We start from the raw sequence: 18,394 nt of genomic DNA on the forward strand, positions 1-18,394 counted from the left end.
AACCGCAACACCAGAGAATCTGCAAAGACTGGGGGAGAAAAAGCCCCCCTAAAATGGAGCCCTGTGCCATACAGGGTTTTACTGAAACCTGATAAGCTTAAAAAGGAAAAGTTAAGAGGTAAAGAAGACTATTTTGTAAGACATTCTCTTAAAAAAAATTTTTTTTTTTTACATCTCATTTGAGTCAAGAGGAACTATTTCATTTGGGTGGTTGGACTTGGGAGTTTCTAGGCTGTGTTTTTAGTCACACACCCACACTGTCATACTCACTGGCATGCTCTCTCTCAAAGAAGAAATGAAGCAGCATCCAAAGGAACACCTTTGAGAAGTGTTTATCTTTAATCAAAACCACAGTGAAACAAAATTATAAAAAATTAAATACCTTGGGGTTTTCTTAAGAGATTGCTCTACTACATGGAATCTATACATCATTGGTTTAAAAATTTTGTAATAAAAGTTATAGTTGCTTAATGCAGAAAAGTTTGGAAAACACTGAAAAGCACTCAGCAAACAAAGTATTCCTGTTACTTAAAGATAATCACTGATGGTTCTGGCATACCCCCTTCTAGTATCTTTTCATATCGTTTAAAGTAAAATTGGTATCATTCTGGACACACAATTTTGCATCCTTTTTTAATTGATTATATCAAAAGTTTCTGATATCAATAAATATTCCAGGAGATTTTTAATGCCTGTGCAGTATTCTATCTGGGTGAACTAACCAAATGCCTAATTGTGGATCTTTTTGGTTGTTTTAACTATTTGATTATGTTAATAATGATTATAATAAATAATGTTGCATTAATAAAAATCATTGTATAGGTACTTTTATATACAACTCTGATTTTCTCGATATTCCTAGAACAGCAATTTCTGATCTAAATGTATGTTCCTTTTAAGGCTTTTGATACATACTGTCAAAATGACAGGGCAGATTTGAAGACATGCTCTTGCTCAGTTATTTTAAACATATCCCACAACTGGTATGTATCTCCTATACACAGGAAATAGTTTCAGGAAAAAAATCATTTTACATTGAGTCAAAACATTTAGATAGACCAAATCTTTATTTACTTCAGGCAAATGACATGTCCAAAGCTCAAGACACCAGTGTTATGTTACTCCCATTTAACAAAGTTGGCAGGGCATGATGCTAGTAAGAACAAGATATTAGACTGAAGCCGGTATTGGCCAGTCAGCTCTACACAGAGGAAAAACCATCCTTGGCCAACTGTCACACGAATTTGTACTCTTGGCCAAAGGGAAGGTTGGGTGATGGAATGTGGATTACTCAGCACAACCCATGCTAGCTCTGGGTTAAGTAAGTCAAAGCACGTGTCCAGTGATAGGTGTGTCATCTTCCTATAATAAACAGGACATCTGGCTAGAAAACAGGACTGAAACTTATGAGAAAATTAAAGCTCAACAATATTTAACAATTCTGTCAGTTATCAGTGATTCCTAGGGGAAGTGGTTAAAAAATTGCTCTGGAAAGTTGTACTCTATTGGCCAGATCTGATCTGAAATGCAGCTACCGTAATAGAGGGTGTCAGCATTTCAGCTGCACACCTTTATACTTCAAGCCCTCTTGATGCTAAGTAAGGGGCATGGATCTTTCTTTTTAAAAATTTAAAAAAAAAAAACACCTTTATTTTGTATTGAAGTATAGCCAATTAACGAGGTTGTGATAGCTTCAGGTGAACAGCAAGGGGACTCAGCCGTATATATACATGTATCCATCCTCCTCCAAATTCCCCTCCCATCCAGGCTGCCAGATAACATTGGGCAGAATTCCATGTGTCATGCAGTAGGTCCTTGTTGGTTGTCCATCTTAAATATAGCAGTGTGTACAGGCAACCATAAGTTAAAGATATTAAGTCTGTGAGTCTCTTTCTGTTTTGTAAGTTAAGTTCATTTGTATCATTTTTTAGATTCTGCATATAAAAGATGTCATAGAATATTTCTCCTTCTCTATCTGATTTACTTCATTCAGTATGACAGTCTCTAGGTCTATCCATGTTGTGGCAAGTGGTATTATTTCATTCTTTTTAACAGCTGAGTAATACTCTATTGCAGAAATGTACCACATCTTTATCCATTCCTCTGTCGATGGACATTTAGGTTGCTTCCATGTCTTGGCTATTGTAAACAGTGCTGCAGTGAACATTGGGGTACATGTATCCTTTCAGATCTGGAGAAGGCAATGGCACCCTACTCCAGTACTCTTGCCTGGAAAATCTCATGGACGGAGGAGCCTGGTGGGCTGCAGTCCATGGGGTCACTGGGAGTCGGACACAACTGAGCGACTTCACTTTCCCTTTTCACTTTCATGCATTGGAGAAGGAAATGGCAATCCACTCCAGTGTTCTTGCCTGGAGAATCCCAGGGACGGGGGAGCCTAGTGGGCTGCCGTCTATGGGGTCGCAGAGTCGGACACGACTGAAGTGACTTAGCAGCAGTAGCAGCAGAAGCATCCTTTCAGATCATGTTTTTCTCCGGATATAAGGGGCCTGGATTTATCATAAAGGTCATCTAGTTAGATGCCATTTTCATCAATAGTTGAAAGTTAAATTAGCATATTAGAATAGCAATGATTATGTCAACCATTCAAGAGAAGGAAGGGATCATTCTCAAGAAGGGAATGAAAAGACTAGGAAAAGGCAGTGAGGTAGGAGGTTAGTGATGAACACTGGGCTGCCAGGAAGCAGCCACTTTGGAAGGTCCTGAGTTCTCTTACAAGCCTGAAAGTGAAAGTCACTCAGTCATGCCTGACTTTATTCGACCCCATGGCCTATACAGTCCATGGAATTCCCCAGGCCCTAAAACTGGAGTGGGTAGCCTTTCCCTTCTCCAGGGGATCTTCCCAACTCAAGGATCGAACCCAGGTTTCCTGCATTGCAGGCAGATTTTTTAGCAGCTGAGCCTCCAGGTAAGCCCAAGAACACTGGTGTGGGTAGCCTATCCTTTCTCCAGTGGATCTTCCTGACCCTGGTTTGGTACAAACAGCTCAGCCTGTTGGAAGGAAGTAGTCTAACCCTATCTGCCCCAAGCAGTGCTGGCTCCAAGTAAAGGCATCTGGTTCTTGCGCACCAAAATGTGATTACTGGAAAACAACCACTACCAACCCTATTGGTCTTCATTAAATCACAAAAGCATTTTGTTGTTCCTTGTTCAATCACTAAGTCTCGTCCGACTCTTTGCAACCCCATGGACTGCAGTATGCCAGGCTTCCTTCCCTGTCCTTCACTATCTCCCAGTTTGCTCAAACTCATGTCCATTGAGTCGGTGATGCCACCCAACCATCTCATCCTCTGTCACCCCCTTCTCCTCCCAACCTCAATACAAAAGCGTACCTGCTTCTTGTAACAATTCACATGTAGAACTATACATGAAAAAAGGAGAAATCACATATACATAGAATTCACATATAGAATTCTATATGAAAAAAGGAGAAGTTCTCCCTTGAGTCTCCTTTTCACTCCTCCACTCTCAAATTCCACTTTCTGGAGGTAAAAACTATTGTGTTTTAATTTTCAGTCTTTACATGCCTATTTAGGAGTATTTTCTTTCCAAATGAGATTTTTTAGGAATTTAAGTTCATTTGTGCTCCACTTGAATGGCTTGTCCTGGCTCCCTAATTATGTGGTTGACTCTACCTGGAACTGGTGCCACCCCAAATGATCTCTCTTTACTCTCCTCACTAGCAAGGAGGTCTCCCTCTGAAGATGGATTGTTCCTCTCCCTGGCTCTCCATGTCTCCCAGATGCAGAGCTGATCAGAGCACAGTCACTGATGAAAGCAACGCCTCTAAGAGCAGAGGAACTGAATGAAGGCCACTGCGAGCTTTACTCACGAGGGACAGCTCAGCAGCTTTTCCATTTCAAATTAAGATCCCTCCCCAGACTGGCCTCCCCAAGGGAGGACTAACCGCCCCCACAACACAGACAAACACACCAAGTCTGTGCTCTCCTCCTCAACTGCTCCCACCCTGCCAGCCTTTCAGATAACCAGGTCAGCTGGATACATGGAGACAAAGGGGCAGTTCATATACTCCTATTTTGGCAGTTGAAATAACACTGCAAGTGCCAGGTCTTCACAGGATAAAGCCCTCTGTGCACGTCAAACAAACCGAAAGGGCTGCTGGGAGATGGGGGGTTGCTCAATTGAGGGTCCAAGATGGATTTGGGTCCTGATAAAATTTTGAAACCATTATTTTTTATTTTATACTTTAGTAATATAAACAGATGGTTGCTATCCTTTACTAAGCAGGTACTCTACATACTTCCTTTCATTTAATCCTCACAACCACCCTGTAAAACAGATGGTTATCATTTCAGGCTTGCAGATGAGAACACTGGCACTCAGATTCCGTAAGTCACCCAAGGCCACACGGCCAGGAAGTGGTGGGACTGGGACTTGAACTCAGGTTTGTCTGCTTCCAGAGGCCAGACCATCTCCCTTTCTCAAGAATGGTGTTGTTTAATCACTAAGTCATGTCTAACTCTTTCTGACCTCATGGACTGTAGCCTGCCAGGCTCCTCTGTCCATGGGATTTTCCAGGCAAGAATACTGGAGTGGGTTGCCATTTCCTTCTCTGGAGGATATTCCAGACCCAGGGATTGAACCAGAATCTCCTGTATTGGGAGGTGGGTTTTTTACCACTGAGCCACTAGGGAAGCCAGGGACTAGAAATTTCTATGGCTTCCGGGAACCGCAGAAGGTTACATTCTGGGAGCTAGAAGATAATCCAGTTTGTGCCTCCTCTCTGCCCCCTTTCAGCCCTCTCCACCTTGTTTCCTGGAAGACAGCAGTAGCCTCATGGATAAGAAGCTGAGATGACTTCAGATACCCACCTTTGCATTTGCTTTATGTTAAATGATTCAAATTTAAGGAAGGAAAAACTTTCTTGAAGTGGAAATGCGTGAGGGAAAATGATTATTTTCAAGGTGGCAAGAATAAATATTTAATTAAACAGTGTGACACTCAATTTCACCTGGCTCTGTGACGTCTCAGACAATAAAACAAGCCCTTGTCAACAGGGCTAATTACAGACTACTAAATTACTTTTATTAAAACCCTCTGGAAAATTAAAAATGAGGGATGAGGTAACACGGCATTGAAGAATAGCCCTAGACTGGCAATCTGGGTGTTAATCCTGACTCAGCCACTAATAATACTAATGTTAATTTGCACGCTGTATACAGTTGACAAAGTGTTTTCACATACTTTCTACATTAGTTGGGTGACCTCAGGCAAGTCACTAACTCTTGGTGTCCCATGTCAAAATCTGGAAATGAGAATACTGAATCATCTCAAGTCCTCTCTACTTCTAATGTCCTATGGGAGAAGGACATGTTTCTTAGGATCTTTACAAATGTGTCGGTAAACAAATCAGATGATTCTGGCTCAGAAAAATTATGCTTTCTGTTCAGCTCCTGAGAGATGTTACTTGGCTATTTCAGGTATAGCTCATAAGATGTTTGCTGCCAGCTAGTTGGCTCAGCTTCTGGAGGGTACTATATGAAGGCCTTGCATTAGATTCCTACACAGTAACTTTCTTCTGTTCAACAGCTAACTGTCATGCCTAACTCCAGTCAATCATCTTAACACACATAACTCCAAAAAGTAGGTGGGCTTACAGAAAGGACTTAAGGAAATCCTTCCTCACAATGCATGTGTTCTCAGGATGATCACGTACCCAGGAATATTATAAATACCATTCTCAGTTCTAAGACGTGCAAATCCCTCCTTCAAGTCTTGCCACTTCCCAGATATTTTAATGTTCCTGAAATTAGGATGTGCCTTAAATTCAACATATATATTTTGATCTGGTAGTGTTAAATGAATTTACCTAAAAGCTGCTGGTAAACTGCTGGTGTGTCTTAGCATCAAGGAAATGTAGTGCTGTAAAACTACAACATGGATCACATAGACGTAGGTCTAATTTGGTTCAAATCATGTCCCTCTCCTTGATCCTAACAATTACACTCAGTGACAACTGAATAGGCAACGTATAAGACACAGGTATTAGTTTCCCAACAGCAGCAGTTTAAAAGGCATTCCATCATTATCTCATAAAATGCTGGTATGGATTTCAAAGGCAAATTAACCCATATAAAAACCACTGGGATGCTCTGAAAATGTCCTATCCCATGGCAAACTGCAAAGGGAACATTTTACTCACACCCTCCTGATCTATCTAGCCTTGACACATTTTCTTGCTTCTTAGTTCACCACCCTCCACCCCAGTAAATATCACTGATTCCCAAAATACACTCAACCCAGGAGGAGCAGCTCTCCAGCACAGCTGTCTGCTCCGGCCCTGCCTGGGTATTTCGGTGAGCTATGCGACAGAGAGAGGACCACACAGAAGGAATGTAACGCTCAGGCCCCATGGTTCCCATCAGCCCACAGGCAGGTGCATCCCGCCAAACCCCAGACTGGCATTTGAAACAGAAGAAACTGCACTGCTACATGGGGGCAGTAGTCTTCCTGAACTTCATCTCTATGTTTAAAACTAGGGCGACAGCCGTCCTTGCTACTGTAAACTAATCTGATGGGCATGGGGGTGGGGAGTGGCTCTGAGGAGGCTGCCAATAGGCCATGATTGAGCAAAGTCAAGGAGCTAAATTGTTATTCCTCACTGTTTGCAAGCCAGAAACTCCAAATCTGTGTGTCCTTCGGCATGATTTTTTAAAACCGAACCATCTACTATTTTTGAGCCTGAAGTCAATAAAACCTGAGCTGCTTCTACAATTTAACTGGCTGATATTTACACATAGTTTCTGACAGTACACTAAAATCTAAAGCCAAAAAAAAAAAAAAAAAGAATCAAAGGAAGTTGGCAATGAGGTACACACAGTAAGTAGTTAGGAGCCTTCGAGTTGAGGCACGTTGATTAAGAGCTTTTGGCTATGGGCACCAACTCTGACTTCAGCCTTATTTCTCCGGGAAAAAGAAAACAATTTGGGCTCCTCCTCTGTTCCAAGATCAGTGAATGCACGATGGGCAGGTGGATGGGCAGCAAACATAACCCTGGGGAATTGTTCACATATGCTAGAACCCCTATCAGGTGACAGCTCCCAGAGAGACTCACAGCTGCAGCAAGCAGCGGGTGCAAGCCTCAGACCTATACCAGCGAGAAACCTCAGTTCTGTTCCTCCTTGTCGACTCTGCATGTTACCTGAAAACTCACGCTCACCCAGTTGGTTACCCCTTGGAAGTTATAGGTATCAAAGATCAAGTCCTGCCACAACCCTTCAACATACAAACAGTTAAGCACTTGCTATGGATATCAGGCCTGTTTCCAAACCTCCCATTATTACACCAGGTTGTACTGCGGGGGCGTGGGGGCCGGTGAAGTGGGGGAACGCATTTTAAAGAGTACTGCAAGATGCTTATTCACAACGCCACACTGGAAGCGCAGGAACTTCAGCTCCCAAACGCAACCTTTCTCCCCCCTCCCTCCAGTCCCTCTCCACCGCGCCCGCCAAAGCCAGAGCTCAGCCCACTAGAAAGCCACCGCGCACCGGCGGGTGTTCACTGAACAGTAGCTGATCACGGTGATGGGGCCGTAAAGCCCCACACGCTCTCAGCAGCCAGTGAGAACTGTCCAGACCTGCCTCCCCACGCCAGCCGGGGCAGGAGCGTGTGGGTAGGAAGCCTGAGGCCCCAAGGTTTGGGCAGGCACAACGTCCCCCCCTCCCCCAAGTCTGCCCTCGCTCTCTCCCTTGTCACTCTTTTTCTGGCATATCACTGGGGAAAACCGGGGAGGCCGGAGATGTCAGGCCCAAGAAGAGTAAGGAGAAGGGACAAGGGCGAACGGGAGGCAGTTTTTTTTGGTGGGGGGGAAATCTGTCCAGAGCGGAGGTGCGGTAGCGCCGCATGTCGCGGGGAAGAACCCCCCAGGTGGATCTGGAGGGAGAAAAGGCAGGCCTGACCGCCGAGGCCGCGGGGAGCCCGGGAGAGGGGGATGGAGGAAGGGAGGCGCGGGCGTGGGGGAGATGCGGTTGGGGGACGCGGGGGCGCGGTTGGGGAGGCCAAGGGGGCAGCTCGGTTCCCCTCCCCCAGCCCGGGCCCGGGCCTCCCGCTGACTCAGCCCCACGGCGTCGGTCGCCTCGGCCCGGACTCACAGTGCGCGAGGTGGCTCCGGCAGAGGCGGCGGGGGAGGGGGGCAGGCGGTGGGGGGGGGAGCGCTGCGGCTGAGGCTGCGGCTCCGGCCGGCGGCTCCGGGGCGGAGGGTCCTAGTAGAGGCCGCCGCGGTCTCCGGCTTCAACGCACAGAGACTGCGGGGGAAGAGAGCACTGCGCAGGCGCGATGCGGCCGCCGCTGTCAGTCCGAGCGGGGCGGGGCCAGGGCACCCGCCGTCTCCAAGGTAACTGGTTGGCGAGGGAAGGAGCGCCCGTACCTTCACCTTGTCTTAGCAACGGCGACGGGAGATGGGGTGGGGGGTGGGGGGCGACGAGAACAGTCCTTCTAAGTTGCCACAGTAACAAGGAGAGGCCACCGTCTCATAAATTTACGGCGGTATCGAGGGAACGCGCTCACCTTGTCACCATGGCAACTGGGAACAGCCCCTTCCTTTTCCCTTAGCAACAGGGTAACAATTCCTCCGCCTTAACTGAGGACAGAAGGAACAAGCACTTAAACCTGATTCCATAGTAGCCCGATGACGGATCTGTCTCACGGCTACTGCAAAGGAGAAAGAGAATATTTATTTTTCAGCGACACGAGAGTGCTAAGGCTGGGTTTTCTTTCCTCTCTTGGTTTATGCTTTTCAATAGCAGTGTGTTACTCTAATATTAAAATTCAATTTTCCTTTACTTGTGTTAAACATTCCTTTCCGTCTCTTACCAGAAGAAAATCAACACTTTTACCCCCAAATGGAGCTAACAAAATCGTCTATACACACACTTTTTTTTTTTTTAAACCAAGCTTATTGTCTCTCTACCAATGCATTTGTAAAAACAACTCCTGCTTGCCTACTAGCTGGCTTAGATTCTACCCCCTCATAACTAGCTCCCTCTTTGATATATTCATTGGTGTTCCTGAATTCCCTGTTCTAGGTCAGTTTTTGTGGATCTCTCCAGTTCTTCTAGATCCTTCTTCCTGTCCACACCTACTATCCTTGTCCTCCAGTGCTGTGCCCCAGGCTCCCTATGCTCACCAGTTTGTGATTTCCTAAGCTTGGTTCTCTTTGTGCAGATTATTTCTGGGTCTCCCTCCCTCAGCCCTGACTCCCATGGATATCTTAAGGTCACCTCTGTGCCTATTTTGTACATGCCTCCTTTTATGACACACATCTTATAGTGTTGACCTTCATTTGCGTGTGTCTCTTCAATCAGACTATGTGCCCCTTGTGGGCAGGAGTTCTGTCTTATTCACCTGCTCCCTCAGCATCTAGCGCTGAATGTGAAACAAACAGTAAGTGTTTATGGAATTGGATCAAGTGAAGACAAAGGTTTTCTTCAAAGTTTCTTCAAAGATTTTCTTTGACCCCAAATAAATGGGTGAAAGGAATCAAAAGATTATAAAACTTAAAAAAAATATATTTTCTTACTTTCTCTGACCTAACTGCCTCAGAGTCTCCATCAACATTTTCCTTATCTTTACACATATTTAGTCTTTTTTTTTGGCCACACCGTGTGGCATGCAGAACTTACCTAACTAGGACTCAAACCCATGCCCCCTCCAGTGAAAGGGTGGAATCTTAACCACTGGACCACCAGGGAAGTCCTACACATATTTAATCTTCAAGTTCTACTGCTACTGTTACACTGCTATCTCACTCCCTTCGCTCTCCATCTTTGCACCAAAACTCTAGTCATCTATTAATTGAAACTCTGGCATTCTCTATTTCCTGCCTTCTCACCTGTAGGTAGTCTCCCTTCTACACTCTCCCTAATGTTTCCACTAAATAACTTTTCTCACATGGTACTGACCTTCTCAATGTACTCTCATTACCCTCTATAATCAGTGCAAGCTCTTCATGCCTTACTATTCTGCCATTCCTAACCCTGCTGAAATTGAGCACTCTTGGTGAACATCACTGGATTCTGCTGGGCTTGTTGACATGCTGCATTCTCTTCGAATGACTCAGAAGTAAGAATTCATAGGCAAGCATTCTTTTCTGAGTCTTCCTGTATAATTCCCAGAGATTCTACCCCAGGACTATGGGTGTCAAAGCACTCTGACTAAGTCCATTTTCTCAGGGGAGAAGGAGAAGGCAGCTGACTACAAACAAAGTGAGTAGTAAAAGAGAGAGACACAACCTATGGTGAGTCAAGACTGTCTCCGCCCATCCAAGGCAATTCTCAGAAAGGAGAGGGTTTCTTGTAGAGGGTAATTCCCAGGACAAATCAGGGCATTAGGACAGGAAAATGTTCTAGAAAGAGAAAACTTTTTCCTAGCCACAGAATTGCAGACTTGAAGCCATTCCTAGCTGTATCTATGGGGTGTCTGGGTACCACAAAGACAAAGTGGAAATTTTCAGACTCAGTTTGTTTCTCCATTCTGAAGTTCCAGCTCATCTCTATGGTTATAGGTGTGGACTTGGGTGGTACAGATGGTCCTGAGTAATCCTGAGAAGAGACTGTGATTCTAGTAACCCCACCCATTCATCACACATGGGATAAAGGACCATTCTACAATTTCTGCATACCCTTCACCCAGATTCTCCACATTTTTACCATGTGCCAGTTATCCATTGCTGAAAAACAGATCACTTTAATTTAGCAGTTTAAAACAACAACCATTTCGTTATCTCTGTGTGGGGTGGGAATTCAGGAAGGGCTCAGTTGGGTGGTTCTGGCTCAGGGTTTCTCATGTGGTTACAGTCCAGATGGCGGCTGGAACTTGGGGGACTGGCTAGACAACCCTCCCCATACTGTCTCAGAGCTAGCTTTCTCATTACATATTTGGTAGCTGTAGGTTTCGTGGGTGAATATTATAGTGAGAGAAAAGCTGCATCCCTTTTTATAACCTAGCCTCAGACATCACTTCTACCATATCTATCTAATAATAAAGAAAGGGAACATAAACCCTGCCTCTCAATGGAAGCCATGTTCAAGTCACATGATAAGAGCATGTGGATGAGAGATATTGTTGAATCATCTTTGGAAAATGCAATCTGCCACACCCTACCATCTGATGACAAGAATTAACACCCCGCTCAATGCAAAATACACTCATCGCTTGCCTCGTCTCATTCCATGACAGCACCAACTTGAAGTCTAGGATCTCATCATCTAACTCAGGGTTCAGTGTGGGTATGGCTCTTCAGGTCCAGTTCTTGGTACCACTCCTTGATTTGAAAACCTGTGAAGTAAAGAGAAACATCATTTGCCTTAATGTCCCCAGCATACACTAGTGGCACAGACATAGGATAATTGCTATGGACATTATCATTTCAAAAAGCAGAAAAACAGACTGCACACACAGCGTTACTCGTCCCTAGCTATCCTGAAATCCAGTGGACACAGGTTGCCAGTTTCTGGTTTAGGGCTCAGATCCACTCCCATTTATTTATTTATATCAGCGTTGACAGGGACTTGTTTCCCCCTGTGGATTACAATCCTTCCTTCTTATGTGTTTTGATGTTGAATTTATCACAGATTTGTCTAATGGAAGAAACTGCAAGTTGGCTCCTGTATGCTTTGGATTTGTCCCCAGCATTCTTTGAACATTCCCTTGCTTTCGGGCACAAGATGTTCCAGGCTCATCTTGTACTCTCCCTCCCTCAGCCCTGGAATTGGCCATTCACCAGGGCGTCATGAGTCCTCTTGACTTTTTGACATTTCTTTTCTTTTTCCATTCTTCCTTGCTCCCTAAATCTGCCCTTAACCATCCTTGTAATTCCCATCTCATTTCCTTTTCTCCTTCCTCTATACATACTTCCTGAGTGGCTTCAGCTATTCCCGTGACTTCTGAATTTGTATCTCCATCCCCATCAGCCCTTCCAGCTGTGAGAACTGTATATGTAATTGCCTTCTGCTGCTGCTGCTGCTGCTAAGTCATTTCAGTCGTGTCCGACTCTGTGTGACCCCATAGACAGCAGCCCTAGACACCTCCAACCCTGTGTCCCACAGGCATCTCAAACTCAGTGGGCTTAAGTTACTCTTATTTACCCTCCCTCCCTCAAAAACCCAACTTTCATATATTCCCTATTATTGTTAATGACATCACTATCCAAGAAAAACCTGAGGGTGGTCTTAACCCACATCTTCTCCCTGACTCCCTACACCAGGACCATTTTCCAATACTATTAATTCTATTATATATATGTATATATCAGTTCAGTTCAGTTCAGTTCAGTCACTCAGTCGTGTCCGACTCTTGCAACCCCATGAATCACAGCACGCCAGGCCTCCCTGTCCATCACCAACTCCCGGAGTTTACCCAAACTCATGTCCATTGAGTTGGTGATACCATCCAACCATCTCATCCTCTGTCATCCCCTTCTCCTCCTGCCCTCAATCTATCCCAGCATCAGGGTCTGTTCAAATGAGTCAGCTCTTCCCATCAGGTGGCCAAAGGATTTGAGTTTCAGCTTCAACATCAGTCCTTCCAATGAATAACAAGGACTGATCTCCTTTAGGATGGACTGGTTGGATCTCCTTGCAGTCCAAGGGACCCTCAAGAGTCTTCTCTAACACCACGGTTCAAAAGCATCCATTCTTCTGCGCTCAGCTTTCTTTAGAGTCCAACTCTCACATCCATACATGATTACTGGAAAAACCATAGCCTTGACTAGACGGACCTTTGTTGGCAAAGTAATGTCTCTGCTTTTTAATATGCTGTCTAGGTTAGTCATAACTTTTCTTTCAAGGAGTAAGTGTCTTTTAATTTCATGGCTGCAATCACCATCTGCAGTGATTTTGGAGCCCAGAAAAGTAAAGTCAGCCACTGTTTCCACTGTTTGCCCATCTATTTGCCATGAAATGATGCGACTGGATGCCATGATCTTAGTTTTCTGAATGTTGAGCTTTAAGCCAACTTTTTCACTCTCCTCTTTCACTTTCATCAAGAGGCTCTTTAGTTCTTCCTCACTTTCTGCCATAAGGGTGGTGTCATCTGCATATCTGAAGTTATTGATATTTCTCCCAGCAATCTTGATTCCAGCATGTGCTTCATCCAGCCCAACATTTCTCATGATGTACTATGCATATAAGGTAAATAAGCAGGGTGACAATATACAGCCTTGACGTACTCCTTTTCCTATTTGGAACCAGTCTGTTGTTCCATGTCCAGTTCTAACTGTTGCTTCCTGACCTGCATATAGGTTTCTCAAGAGGCAGGTCAGGTGGTCTGGTATTCCCATCTCTTGCAGAATTTTCCACAGTTTATTGTGATCCACACCGTCAAAGACTTTGGCATAGTCGATAAAGCAGAAATAGAGGTTTTTCTGGAACTCTCTTGCTTTTTTGATGATCCAGCCGATGTTGGCAATTTGATCTCTGGTTCCTCTGCCTTTTCTAAAACCAGCTTGAACATCTGAAGTTCATGGTTCATGTACTGTTGAAGCCTGGCTTGGAGAATTTTGAGCATTACTTTACTAGTGTGTAAGATGAGTGCAATTGTGTGGTACTTTGAACATTTTTTGGCATTGCCTTTCTTTGGAATCGGAATGAAAACTGACCTTTTCTAGTCCTGTGGCCACTGCTGAGTTTTCCAAGTTTGCTGACATATTGAGTGCAGCACTTTCACAGGTACATATATGTGTATATATATACACTGCACTGCATGTGGGATCTTAGTTTCTGACCAGGTATCGAACCTGTGCCCCTACAATGGAAGTATGAAGTCTTAACTTCTGAACCACAAGGGCAGCCCTGATTTCATTTAAAAATGACTCATTTCTGTTCCCCTTATTAATCTCCATCACCTTTACCATCTCTTGCTTGGGTTACTGCAGAGCCTCCACCTGGTCTTTATGCCTCTAGTGTCTCCCACTTCGATCCATCCTCAACACCACTGCTGGAAGTCTCTTTCTAGAAGAGAAATCTTATCAGTATAACTCCTCTGCTTAAATCCCTAAGGCTGCCCTTCTCAAACTGGCTGAACAACTCCTGGGCATGGGGAAGTCTTGTAAAGAAACAGAATGAGGAGCTGTAGAATAGTTATGTCTTCCTCAAGCTTAAATTTTATTTACAGATTTGGGACAACATTTTAAAATATTTTAAAACAGACATACAATGAAGTAGAATGCAAGAATCACATACTTTTATTTATTTATTTTTTGAATTTGATAGTATATTTATTAGAGTAAGAGATTAGGCTTGTTAAACATCTGGATTAAAATGGTAAAAGGATTTTCACACAGTTGTTAGGCACTATACACACTGTTGTTTACAATAACATCAGTACTTGGGTTTGGTGAAAGGTAGATCTCATTTATTTTAATGCCTTGATCCATTTGTAACATTCAGAGTAACTCCACCATTTTAGAAACACTAATCCAAACTTAAAGAGACATAGCACTAAATATCCGCACGGTAGATTTAAAAATAAATACAGAAATACAACCAGAAGTCTACAAATCATCACAGTAGACAGACTGGTGAAGCCCCAGCTATCATGGCAGTGAAGGGCTCTGGCTAGATTTTGATGAAAATTTGCTGAATTCTACACCAAAAGCAAGAACATAATAAAATAACATGATACACACTTTCTGATGCTCATTTTTATAGCAGCAAAGCATGCTTCACATGCACTGCCTGTGAAGGATCTTACAAGGCTCCTTCCTACTCAGTTAGAAGGTATGCCTGGCAAGAATGAAGTACCACCAAGTGTCAAAGAATCCCGAAAATAGAGGCGACCAGCCAGTTCATGGTGTGGGAAAGCAGTGCAGTTTTCAGTAAGAATGACTACCCACAGTCACCAGAGTTTCACTGTAATTCTACATTGCACATGTTTTCATCATCAATATACACAAAAATAGCCCTAAGCACAAAGCCAATCCACTTAGGGGAATAACATACTTTTAAAGATAAGATGTTTAAAGAGAGTTTGAACTCAAGACACCTCTAAGCCTGAACTCTCCAATCTGCCTTATGGGGTGGTATGGTAGTGGAAAGTTTGAGAAACACTGGCTTGAAGGATAAAAGTTCAGACTTTTTCACATGGTAGAGAAGCTCTATTATAATCTGGCCCCTACTAACCATTTCCACTTCATTGTCCACGCCTCTGGTGCCCTCAACCTCATTACTTCCCACCATACATGTCAGCCCCAAAGATCAAGGACTTGTAGTTGTTCAAGAAAGCAGTTCGGTTTCACAGCCAAGCCAGTGTTGTGGGGGCCATCCTACTTGGAATCTCCCTTGCCCTTCATTCTGTGAAGTCCCACTCATTCTCCAAGACCAGCTGTAGTGTCATCTCCTCTGTGACACTGTCAGGGACCTCGTCCAGACAACTGATACGTTCTTTTTGCTGCTAGGTACTTTCTTTGTCATGGCCCCTCATCACCTTATGTTATCAGGCTCGTTCACAAATCTCCTTGCTGGAGGTCCTCACTCTCAGAGACCGTATCTTATTTACTTTCGTATTCTCAACACTTCACATGGGACTGAAAACAGCCAAGCAAGTGAAAAACATCTTGACCTTTTGTGCTTTGACCAGGGTGACTGGGGAAGCCAGGTGGTAGAGGGAGTCTGAGAGAGTGGGTCGACTCTGGCTGGTGGGGGAGCTAGATTTTAGATTGGCACTTGCAGGCCTGCCCTGGTTGTGAAGTAGGGGCAGAGAGGAGTGGTGATGCTGGTCATGGTTTCCAACAGTGCTCATTATTCTTCTGATACTTCCCAGGTATACTATGCAGTCCATGGGGGTCACAAAGAGTATGACACGACTAAGCCACTTTCACTTTCACTCCCCAGGCTGCTCTAGTGGTAAAGAACCCACCTGCCAATGCAGGAGATGTTAAGAGATGCAGTTCTGATCTCTGGGTCAGGAAGACCCCCTGAAGAAGGAAATGGCAACCCACTCCAGCGTTCTTGCCTGGAGAATCCCAGGGACAGAGGAGTCTGGTGGGCTACAGTCCATGGGGTCGCAGAGTCAGACATGACTGAAGTGACTTAGCACACAAAAGAGGAATAGGGCATTCAAATAGGACTGATGGCCAGATATAGGAAACCCTTGATATGGCTTTAAAATGTACAAGGTGCTCATGGGAGCAATGTGTAATTTTGTTAAGGAATGCATTTTAATCTCGAGACTTGAAGCAGGTGGTCTTGTGACCTTATCTAGAGAGCAAATCTAACCCTTCTCCTTACTGGAGCTGCACAAACCTTGGGTCCAATAATTCCTTTTTGATATGACCTTGGGCCATGGTTTTTCTCATTTGTAGTTACGATGGTTAAATGAGATAACATATGAAAAATGCCCAGCAGTACTCAAAACACAGTAAATACCCAATAAATGGTAACTATCAATAGTAACCAAACTCTTATTCTGTTCAAGAGGTCATTTGATTCTCCCCCTCAATTATATCCTGTTACATTAAGGTCAAATATACAAATTTAGAATTTGCAAAGGTCTTAAGACAAACCTCTTGTGAACATTAATAACCCACCGTATCCAGAATAAACACCACCTTTAGAGCAGTGGCTTAGATTGCAAGATGTCACCCTGCTTTTGTGCCACCATGATGATCAGGTGGGTGATAAAGGCTTGGATTAACTTGGATGAGTTTGAGGTGGCCTCCAGGCCCCAACAGTTTTTTTTTCTTAATTTTTTTTATTGGAGTGTAGTTGATTCACGACATTGTGTTACTTTCAAGTGTACAGCAAAGTGAATCAGTTATACATATACATATATCCACTCTTTTCCCATATAGACCATTCTTTCCCCATATAGACCATTACAGAATAGTGAGTAGAGGACCCTATGCTGTACAGTAGATCCTTACTAGTTATCCGTTTTGTATGTAGTAGTGTGTATATGTCAATCCCAACCTCCCAATTTATCCCTCCCTCACTTCCCCCCTGGTTACAATAAGTTCTTTGTCTATGTCTGTAACTCTATTTCTGTGTTGTAGATAAGCTCATTTGTGTCATATTTTAGACTCCACGTATAACCAATATCATATGATATTTCTCTTTCTCCGTCCGACTTACTTCACTCAGTACGACAATCTCTAGGTCCATCCATGTTGCTGCAAATGGCATTACTTCATTCTTTTCTGTGGCTGAGTGATATATTGTGTGTGTGTGTGTGTGTGTGCACTCAGTTGTGTCTGACTCTTTGCAATCCCTTGGACTATAACCCGCCAGTGTTCTCTGTCCGTGGAATTGTCCAGGCAAGAATAGTGGGGTGGGTTGCCATTTCCTATTCAATATGTGTGTGTATATATATATATATATATATAGCAACAGAGGAATGGATAAAGAAGATGTAACACATATGTGTGTGTATATTGTAACACATATGTGTGTATATACATATGTACATATGTATATATATGTATACATACATATGTATATATACACACACATATGTGTTACATCTTCTTTATCCATTCCTCTGTTGATGGACATTTATTAGTAGGTTGCTTCCATGTCCTGGCTATTATAAACAGTGCTGCAATGAACATAGAACTGCATGTGTCTCCCAGGACTCACTCTTTTGTCTGCCCCAGCATTTGTATCTGCATCCCCTGTTTCTGCAGCTCGATGGACACAAATCGGGCTTCTCCTTGTAGAGATCCCCTCCTCAAATGTCAAAGGCCCAGTTGTGGAAAGGGAGCATTAGACAGAGATTAGGGCATGCTTTGGAAGCTACAAGAACTTGAGTTGATGAAATACTAAATCTAACACTCACTAACTCTATGGCAAGCTATTTAACTCAGTTTTTTCATCTGTAGAGATAATAATAGTAAAAACCTCTGAGACTTAACATAAGGATTAGATGGGATCTTGTTTATCAGGTGCTTGGTACAGTGCTTGCCATGTTGTGGGCATTCAATAAACATATCTGTTATTATTTTTATATACAAAGTGAAGTGTGGACTTCCCTGGTAGTCCAGTGGTTGAAAATCTGCCTGCCAATACAGGGGACACCAGTTTGATCCCTGGTCTGGCAGGATTCCACATGCCTCTGAGCAGCTAAGCCTGTGTGCCACATCTACTGAAGCCCGCACACCCTAGAGACCTTGCTCTGCAACAAAAGAAGCCACCGCAATAAGAAGTTCATACACCGTAACTAGAGAGTAGCCCCTGTTCACCGCAGCTAGAGAAAGCCTGCACGCAGCAACGAAGACTCAGCGCAGCCAAAAAAAAAAAACAAAAGAAGTGTTATATTCTTTGTAAGTTCAGTTCAGTTCAGTTCAGTCGCTCAGTCGTGTCTGACTCTTTGCAACCCCATGAATTGCAGCACGCCAGGCCTCCCTGTCCATCACCAACTC

General features: G+C 43.8%; 1 protein-coding gene across 2 annotated transcripts in view; it reads right to left on the minus strand.

Moving 5' to 3' along the window:
- MAPRE3 (microtubule associated protein RP/EB family member 3) overlaps positions 1-8,300 on the minus strand; it is a 56,480-nt gene extending 48,180 nt beyond the window's left edge. Inside the window, exon 1 of one of the 2 annotated variants that reach the window (XM_061433048.1) lies at positions 8,133-8,300. The gene's annotated coding sequence lies outside the window, so the exon portion shown is untranslated. The remainder of the gene's footprint in view (positions 1-8,132) is intronic. The other variant, XM_061433047.1, reaches the window with a different exon arrangement.
- Between the last annotated feature and the right edge of the window lie 10,094 nt (positions 8,301-18,394).

Source organism: Bos javanicus, chromosome 11, assembly GCF_032452875.1.
Source record: "Bos javanicus breed banteng chromosome 11, ARS-OSU_banteng_1.0, whole genome shotgun sequence".
In the NCBI taxonomy this organism is placed as follows: domain Eukaryota; kingdom Metazoa; phylum Chordata; class Mammalia; order Artiodactyla; family Bovidae; genus Bos; species Bos javanicus.